Source organism: Eretmochelys imbricata, chromosome 22, assembly GCF_965152235.1.
Source record: "Eretmochelys imbricata isolate rEreImb1 chromosome 22, rEreImb1.hap1, whole genome shotgun sequence".
Lineage (NCBI taxonomy): Eukaryota > Metazoa > Chordata > Testudines > Cheloniidae > Eretmochelys > Eretmochelys imbricata.
The window spans coordinates 17,225,124-17,234,756 of record NC_135593.1 but is presented as its reverse complement, the minus strand read 5'-3'; the positions used below and the strand labels follow the sequence as shown (position 1 = coordinate 17,234,756).

Below are 9,633 nucleotides of genomic sequence, written 5' to 3'. Positions count from 1 at the left end.
GTGGGGGAATCCTGTCTGCTTTTTGTCTTTCCTGACTCTCTTTAATTAAAAGATGTATTACACTGTGATTAATGGGAGTGCTTGGGCAGGGGTTTATTTGGCACATTTCAGAAGGGGAACGAGACACTCCCTGACAGCAGGATTATTTCAAAGGCTGTTCAGGCCCCTTATGAATTGGCATCTGCAAATAAAAAGGGGATTAAGTGGCACGAATGCACTTGCTCTCTGTCCAGGTTTATGGTAGAAATGGGCCTGGATCCAAATACCCCTTTAACTTTGCAGCTTGGGCCCATTTTTGGGGTTTATGCTGCTGGTTAAATCTGGGGTTTATGCTGCCTGGTTCATTGTCCAGGCAGCTGCAGTGTCTCTGATGATGGTGTCAACCCAAATGGAAGTAAAACTCCTAGTTCTGGCAGTGGAGTTTCCCCTGAATAATGGGAGACATGTTTCCAGTGCTGGTTTGTATCCCCATGGGCCACCAGTGCAATGACAGAATGTCCCCTCTTTCTAAACAGCTCTTTGTTCTCTATGAACCATGCATGTATCAGTCCAGCAACTCTGAGGAATCCACCAGACCCTTCCTCTTGTCTGGTAACATGCCCTGTTACCCCAGAGCCAGGACTGAATCGGGGTCAGGGCATCTTCTGAAAGGTAAGAACATAAGAACGGCCATATTGGGACAGACCAAAGGTCCATCTAGCCCAGTATCCTGTCTTCCAACAGTGGCCAATGCCAGGTGCCCCAAAGGGAATGAACAGAGCAGGTAAGCATCAAGTGATCCATTCCCTGTCGCTCATTCCCAGCTTCTGGCAAACAGAGGCTAGGGACACCATCCCTACCCATCCTGGCTAATAGCCATTGATGGACCTATCCTCCGTGAATTTATCTAGTTCTTTTTTGAACGCTGCTATAGTTTGGCCTTCACAACATCCTCTGGCAAGGAATATCACAGGTTGACTGTGCGTTGTGTGAAGAAGTACTTCCTTTTGTTTGTTTTAAACCTGCTGCCTATTAATTTCATTTGGTAACCCCTAGTTCTTGTGTTATGAGAAGGAGTAAATAACACATCCTTATTTACTTTCTCCACACTGTTACTCGAAATTGGGTCAGCTAGTCAGCTTAGGGAGGACTAATGACCCACCAGAGTTTGGCAGAAAGCAGCATGTTTATTATACTGATAGCTAAGTTCAAAAGAAGAGGGGGGTCACACTCACGCTCGCATACTCACGCTCCCAGGACAGCCACGGCACTGGAGATGTCAGGATCCTTCAAGGTAAGTGCTCCACAGCGCAGCGATGGACGGAGTGATGAAAGTAAGTCTTCCCGAGCACAATGAAATGCAACGTGGCGAACCACTGGCCAGGCGGTCTGGGAGAAGGGCCTTCACGGGAGGTACAAGCTTGTGAGTGCACTCCTGAGCACATGGCCCCTTCCCCTTTTAAGGACCTGCTCCTCATGGCCTGCGGCTAGAGATGACTTGACCACATCTGGTTGGTCACACTCCAATTCGGGCAGTGTCCATGAATTGGGTGTGTGATCAACGCTTGTCTACCTGGGGGCTCTTCTGATCTTCCAGCTGTTCAACCAGCCCATTCATCCCACGAGCATTCCAGGAGGGAGGGAGAGCGGGAAAGCCACTTCACAGGTATTCAAAGAGGGAGAGGAGACAAAAGTGGGGAGAAAGTGTAACAGACCTTTTGAGCATACAGGTTATACATAGCATAGTCATACAAATCACTGCTGCTCCTACAACACACACCAGTCATGATTTTATAGCCCTCAATCATATCCCCCACCCCCACCCCCCAGTCGTCTCTTTTCCAAGCTGAAAAGTCCCAGTTTTATTAATCTCTCCTCATATGGAAGCAGTTCCATACTGCTCATCATTTTTGTTGGCCTTTTCTGAACCTTTTCCAATTCCAATATATCTTTTTTGAGACAGGGCGACCACGTCTGCATGCAGTATTCAAGATGTGGGTGTACCGTGGATTTATAGAGAGGCAGTATATTTTCTGTCTTATTCTCTGTCCCTTTCATAATGGTTCCTAACATTCTGTTAGCTTTGCTTGGCTTCTGCTACACACTGAGGGATGTTTTCAGAGAACTATCCACAATGACTCCAAGATCTTTCTTGAGTGGTAACAGCTAATTTAGACCCCATCACTTTATATGTATAGTTGGGATTATGTTTTCCAATGTGCATTACTTAGAAGTTATCAACATTGAATTTCTTCTGCCATTTTGTTGCCCAGTCACCTAGTTTTGAGAGAGCCTTTTGTAGCTCTCCGCAGTCAGGGATTTAACTATCTTGAGTAGTTTTGCATCATCTGCAAATGTTGCCATCTTGCTGTTTACCCCTTTTTCCAGATCGTTTATGAATATGTTGAATAGGACTGGGCGCAGTACAGACCCTTGGGGGACACCACTATTCACCTCTCTCCATTCTGAAAACTGAAATGGGAAAGGCCTCCTTTCTGACTACCCAAGAGATAGCTGAGTTCACCAGTGTCTGATAATTTACCAGGATGACGCACTCAGACAGGATAGACGTGTCTGCTCCATTGCCCTCTGTTCAGACACACCAGCCTCTCCCTCTTTCTCCACTCCCCCTCTCCTTCAGGATCACCAAAGAATCACAGGTTCTTAGCATCATCACTGATCTGCAAACGCTCTCCTCCAGTGTGTCCAACTCCCACTCACTCTGTTTCAGATGCCGATTGTCACCAGGCAAAGGTGAGAGCGGGTGTGTCTGAGGGACTGAATATACCTACATGAATGGATGTGTACAATATTTCTGTATGCAGAAACCTTCTCAGGGTATGTCTAAACTCCAGTAAAAGACACACAGCATGGCTGCAGCTGGTCCAGGTCAGCTGACTTGGGCTTGGGCTGCTGGGCTGTAAAATAGCGGTGTAGATGTTTGCACTCAGGCTGGAGCCTGGGCTTTGAGACTCTGCGAGGGGGTGTGAGTCTGAGCCCACCCTCCAGCCTGAGCCCAAATCTCTACATGACTATTTTTATCCCTGAAGCCTGAGTCAGCTGTCTTGAGTTCTGAGACTCAGTGCGGGGCGTTTTTATTGCAGTGTAGGCATACCCTTATAGGCCCAAATCCTGCAGTCCTTACTTTGGCAAAACTTCCACTGAAACCCCTCCCATGGAGGATTTCCCTGAGTAAGAGTGGCAAGGTTTGACTTAAAGTTCAGGCATTTTGATCAGAGTACAGTACTATTTCAAGTCCGGGTTCTCTTTGTTCTATTGCACAGAGTGTCACTAGATAGGTATTCATTCTAGGGCTAAGCTGAGATCTGCACAGAGATATGTAGCAAGCCTCTTGTCTGCCCTTCTTTAGCATGTTCTCTTGACCATCTGCCTGTCACCAGATGGCCATTGTTAATGATTTACAATCCATCACAACCTTCATTAACTAAAGTACCGTCAGCCTCGGGATCCCCAGCTTTATTATTCTTAGCAGGTAGACAATTGCTGCTAGAGCATGTGTCGCTTTTTGGTGACATTGATACCAAAGCAGTTCAGTGGATGCTAATCCCACGCTGTCCATCCTTCGGGAATACACTATGTGAGCTGGCCTTCCACTTCTGCAGTCATCTGAGTCTGCAGTTCTCTTCCCTCCATGCAGCCTCTCTCTAAGTCGGTCGATGTCTCTGTTGGTCATCAAATTGACGCATGTGTGTTTTATGAACGTTCTTCTCCTGGACTCCTTCTTTAAATCCACCCTCCCTAACTACAGAACAGTCCTCTCCTCCACTGACCTTGGCTGTGATGGGGGAAGATCTGCCTACCCACCACATAATTCTTCTGTGCTCAGTTTTCTCTGTATTTCTCTTCTTGGATTAAGGAGAGGGAAAGGAAAGGCTTTGCCTATGGTAGACAACTTCAGGAAAAGGGTCTGCTTAGCTTTTGCAAATAGCAACTCCGGATGTATTCTCAGAGATTCTGAAAGGGATCCACTCCCTTAAGAGGGCATTACATGGAGTCACTATTGCATGCTGAGGATGGGGAGAGCGGGAGTAGGTGTCTGGAAGGGCCTCTTCTCTCTAAGCACTAAAGTGGTTTTGACTGGAACTCCATAGAAAGGAGCCAATTGCTGTGAGACCATGCTGAAAGGAGAGGAAGGATGCAGCACTGGGAGCCGGTAAGAAATGTGAGGTTTCAGAGTAACAGCCGTGTTAGTCTGTATTCGCAAAAAGAAAAGGAGTACTTATGGCACCTTAGAGACTCTAAGTCTCTAAGGTGCCACAAGTACTCCTTTTCTTTTTAAGAAATGTGAAGAATTTGGTATGTGTCATAGAACAGAAGAATGGGATTCACTGAGTCTGCCTGATGTCCTGTGTTCCTTTCCTGTTCTTCGCTTCCCTAGATGGCTGGACAGGCTGGGGTATGTCACTTGATGTCACCTGCTGGTTGGCACAAAAGCAGCAAGGTTAAATTGTTCATCCTCTTCTACACCCAAACTACTTCAGATTAATTCTATCATCTTGATTTTGTTCTCTGACACACTCTACCCTGCGCCCAGACCCGTTTTCCTTCTCTTGTCCTCCAGGTTGCACCTTGAGGTCGCCCTGTTCCCCGTGCTTTGGAGAGCTGGCTCAGCTTTCTCCAAAGCATGTCAGCATCGCTCCTGAGCTGGCTGGCTGCAGAGCTGTAAGATACATCCGCCCCCACCCCCAGGGGCTATGCACTCCTGTTCCTGGAAGGATTGGACAAGAGGCAAGAAGAGGACTGCAGAGGAGCTGAGATGGGGCGCTGGGGAACTTTCCAAGAGAAACTGAGTGTGTTGCCTCATGGGGAGACAGTGTCATTGTCTAGATACTCCAGCAATGGGAACTTGGGAAACACCAGACACACAGAGTACATCTACATTGCATTAAAAGACCTGCGGCAGACCTGGGCCCGCTGACTCAGACTCATAGGGCTTGGGTTGCGGGGCTAAAAATTGCAGTGTAGATGCTCAGGCTTGGGCTTGGAGCCTGAGCTCTGGGATCCATCGATCCCTCATGGGGTCCCACAGCCTGGGCTCCAGACCAAGCACTGTACGTCTACACTGATTTTTAGCCCAGGCAGCCACAACCATGCTACAGGTAGACATACTGATAGGGGTCACTGCGGAGCAACATGAGACATCTCCCTCCTGAAGGAGCTGGTTGTGCTGCCATCCCAGAGACATAAAGAGCCTTGAACTTGCCCTCTTGCCTACTGCTTGGTGAATCCTTGCCAAGGGTCTGGGGTAAGCTCTGCTGGGAATGCTTCCTTTCATCTCCTGTGCTCGGTTGCCCTCTGCATTCAATTCACTAGGAAGGCAGTGATGTAGCTGTGGCCCCTCCCAAATGGATGGCTGCCTTAACAGGCTGCGGAAGAGTTTATTATGCAAACGTAATAAACATAATAAGGGATGTGTTTATTATGCAAACAGCAACTGAGTTATGCGTCTTTTAAGACTACTAAATAGTTTTTAATTACTGCTATATCAGTAAATCCCATAAATATGCAAATGCAATTAGTTCACAAAATAGGCCCTAAATATCTTTATTCCTCTCCAACAAAGTTCTTTGAAGTTAATCGCCAGCTCCCTTTGTTCACTCCCTTGGCAGTTGTGCTGAAATTGATGGGAATTATGACAGATGTACAAATTCAGGGGTACCAGATTTTTTTCTGAGTGTCACATCTGGACAGGCAGGGACAGAAGACTGGGGGAGGGGGTGGTAAAAGCAGGTTGAGGGGCTGTTCCCTTCCAAACAGTAAGCTAGATCATCTTATATTTTACATGCCACATTTGTGCTCCGTGCTGTTCAAGACACGGATCTCAAGATAGCACTACACAGCCCATAACTAGAGCTGGCCAGACGATGACAATTCTGGTTCAGGACAACTTTTTGAGGTCTCAGAACTTGTATGTTTGGCATTGGAATGAAAACAGAACCTTTCAAATGATTGCATGAAATGCAAGTGTGCCGAAAAGGACAGGCTTTCAATTCCTCTCTCTTGCTCTGGTTAGAAATGAGCAGAGCGCCCTGGACCTCAGAAACTGTCCCAGCAAAAACTTAGTTGAAATTGACACGTGCCTGTGAAAACATTTCAACTTTGACAAAACAGCATATTTCAACAAAAATACATTTAGTCAAAAATGTTCAAACCAGCTCTACTTCCAGCTTACGAAAGCAAGCATAGAAAAAGAAGATGCACTGGCAGTCATTGTAAGTGTACTTTAATACTCTTATGCAAAGTCATTTTTCCTGTCCTTAGGAGTTTGGACTTCCTAAGATATTCCATATCTCCAGATCAACCTATTCCTCCTGCCCCTTCTTTCTCAGTACAACACTTCTATGTGGAGATGTGGCTCTCTGGAACCTGCAAGTCCTGTAAGTAACCAACAGGAGATGCTCCTTCTGGAATGTGCTTTATTTAGTATGTTTGGGTCAGATTTTTTTAAAGCATTTATTTAGGCACCTAACGATGCAGACAGGACACACAAAAACACGTTGGTCTCTAACTCAATGGGATTTTAAATACCTTTTAAAAATATGGCCCTTTGTGTTGTGGAAAGAGAGTCAGCTATTCACTGCATCTTACCACCAGGAAGTGGTTTCGTGTATGTCTGGATTTACTTATTTCATCTGAGCTGCCTCAACTATGTCTGTTTCATAAACTGCCACTCATTACCTGTTTCAGGTAAAGGTGATAGGAGCAACTGGAATTAACACAGTTGAATGACAGAGCTTGACTTCACAGAAAGGCGGTGACTTCCCAGGAGCAGAGGCCTACACCTAGTTTGCTAAGATGAAGCATGTTGCAGCTAGCCACATTTTTAACAAGGAACAGCAACTGATGGGGAGAACCTATGAAGCATTGATTCTATGAAGCAAACCTCTCCCAACATGCAGTGCTTCATCTTAAGTAGCTTCATGCTTGAACTTTCCACTCAGATGTAGCTGGAGCATTGCATGTTGGAAGCAGCAGTTTGCAAAGGATGCAGTTAAATACAGGAGAACCTCACAGTTACGAACACATCAGGAATGGAGCCTGTTCGTAACTCTGAGGCAGCCGAGCTCCCAGTGGGGAGCCAAGAAGCTTGGTGTGGCTGCCCCCTGTTCCTGGCAGGGGGAGATCCATGCCTAAGGCCAGTCAACTGCTGTGCTCCCACTGGGGAGCAGAAAGGTCAGGCGGCAGCCCGGCTGGGAGTGGGAAGCTAAGGTCTTGGGGTGCAGCAGGACTCTCTGCGGGAGTAGAGAGCCCAGGTGGCAGCCTGACTTGGAGTGGAGACTGGGCAGCAGCCTGACTGGGAAGCCAGGAACTGGCTTTCTTGTCAGTTTCACTGCTCCAGGATGACAGGCAATAAATTAAGTAATGCAATTTCTACAGGGACATTGCATTGTCTTAACTACTCCCACATAAGACTTACACCTCTTGTGGAGGTGGAGTTATTAGGTTGGTGTAGTAAGGCACTTACAGCAGTGGGAGCAAGGCCATAGGGTGTACGCTGACCTAATGAGGTCGATGTAAGGCAGCTTATGTTGACTGAGCGCTGTAGCGTAGACCAGGCCTAAATGGAAGTATCAGCTAAACTGTTTGTTTTATGAAATCCGCATAGTCAGAGCGCCACCTTGTGGCCCTGGTGACAAACTTGGCTTTTTTTCCCTCTTTTTTTTTGGCTGTTATTGTCATGATCAGCCCTGGAAAAATGTGATCGGGTGAGATGGTGATCCCATACTGTGGAAACCAACTATGTTAAACATGCTTCTTTTTTTGTAACAGAAAATCAACAATGATTCATGAGAAGATGACCGAGAGAACTCTTTGTAAATGTGTGTCCTCGTACTATGGGAGTGCTATTGGATTCTCTATTTTTTTTTTTTTTTTTGTTAACTTCCCTTCCTGAAATTAGGTTGATGTGTTCTTCAGGGTAAGGAGGGGTTGGGCATATCCCCTTGCCCAGATGCTATTACTGCACCCCCTGGATAAGGCTGGGCTCAAGTAGTGGCCACAAATTTTGCCATGTGGTGGCTGCTTAGTGGACTGTATGAAAAGAGCTTGGGCTCAGGCCATTCCCCACTAGATAACAATCCAAACCATATCAAGCACCAATACAACTGGCCCTCTTGTTGTCAATCCCAACAGAGAAGTCCTGCAGCATGAATTCCCCTCTCTCTTGAGGAGACCCCTCCTGCAGTTCAGGCGAGAGGCATAGGGGCAGTGTGCAGAATGGCAGGAGCTTGCCCTGCTGGTGCTTGTGCTGTACCTGCCCTGTGGATAAATGGAGGACTTCATTCTCTGGGGTTACTTATTTGATGTCTTCACCAGCATGCGCTTCATAGAATCATAGAATATCAGGGTTGGAAGGGACCTCAGGAGGTCATCTAGTCCAACCCCCTGCTCAAAGCAGGACCAATCCCCAATTAAATCATCCCAGCCAGGGCCCTGTCAAGCCTGACCTTAAAAACCTCCAAGGAAGGAGATTCTACCACCTCCCTAGGTAATGCATTCCAGTGTTTCACCACCCTCCTAGTGAAAGCTTTTCCTAATATCCAACCTAAACCTCCCCCACTGCAACTCGAGACCATTACTCCTTGTCCTGTCCTCTTCTACCACTGAGAATAGTCTAGAACCATCCTCTCTGGAACCACCTCTCAGGTAGTTGAAAGCAGCTATCAAATCCCCCCTCATTCTTCTCTTCTGCAGACTAAACAATCCCAGTTCTCTCAGCCTCTCCTCATAAGTCATGTGTTCCAGACCCCTAATCATTTTTGTTGCCCTTCGCTGGACTCTCTCCAATTTATCCACATCCTTCTTGTAGTGCGGGGCCCAAAACTGGACACAGTACTCCAGATGAGGCCTCACCAATGTCAAATAGAGGGGGACGATCACGTCCCTCGATCTGCTCGCTATGCCCCTACTTATACATCCCAAAATGCCATTGGCCTTCTTGGCAACAAGGGCACACTGCTGACTCATATCCAGCTTCTCGTCCACTGTCACCCCTAGCTCCTTTTCCACAGAACTGCTGCCTAGCCATTCGGTCCCTAGTCTGTAGCTGTGCATTGGGTTCTTCCATCCTAAGTGCAGTACCCCTGCACTTATCCTTATTGAACCTCATCAGATTTCTTTTGGCCCAATCCTCCAATTTGTCTAGGTCCCTCTGTATCCTATCCCTGCCCTCCAGCGTATCTACCACTCCTCCCAGTTTAGTCTCATCCGCAAATTTGCTGAGAGTGCAATCCACACCATCCTCCAGATCATTTATGAAGATATTGAACAAAACCGGCCCCAGGACCGACCCCTGGGGCACTCCGCTTGACACCGGCTGCCAACTAGACATGGAGCCATTGATCACTACCCGATTGATTCACATATCAATTTAAAAGTTAGACAAGAGCGTAAACTGTACCAGCCTCAAGTTAGAATGGTCATTCATGTAACTTTTCTAATGAATTACCCTGCTGTTAATGACAGGTTACTATTACCAGCAGGACAGTGGGGTGGGAGGAGATATTGTTTCATATTCTCTGTGTATATATAGAGTCTGCTGCAGTTTCCACGGTATGCATCTGATGAAGTGAGCTGTAGCTCACGAAAGCTCATGCTCAAATAAATTCGTTAGTCTCTAAGGTGCCACAAGTA

The 9,633-nt window shown here is 46.8% G+C and overlaps 1 protein-coding gene across 2 annotated transcripts in view; it reads left to right on the top strand.

The window, feature by feature from the left end:
- Positions 1–9,633, top strand: part of USP28 (ubiquitin specific peptidase 28) — a 109,554-nt gene that overhangs the window by 54,959 nt on the left and 44,962 nt on the right. The gene's annotated exons all lie outside the window — the stretch shown is intronic.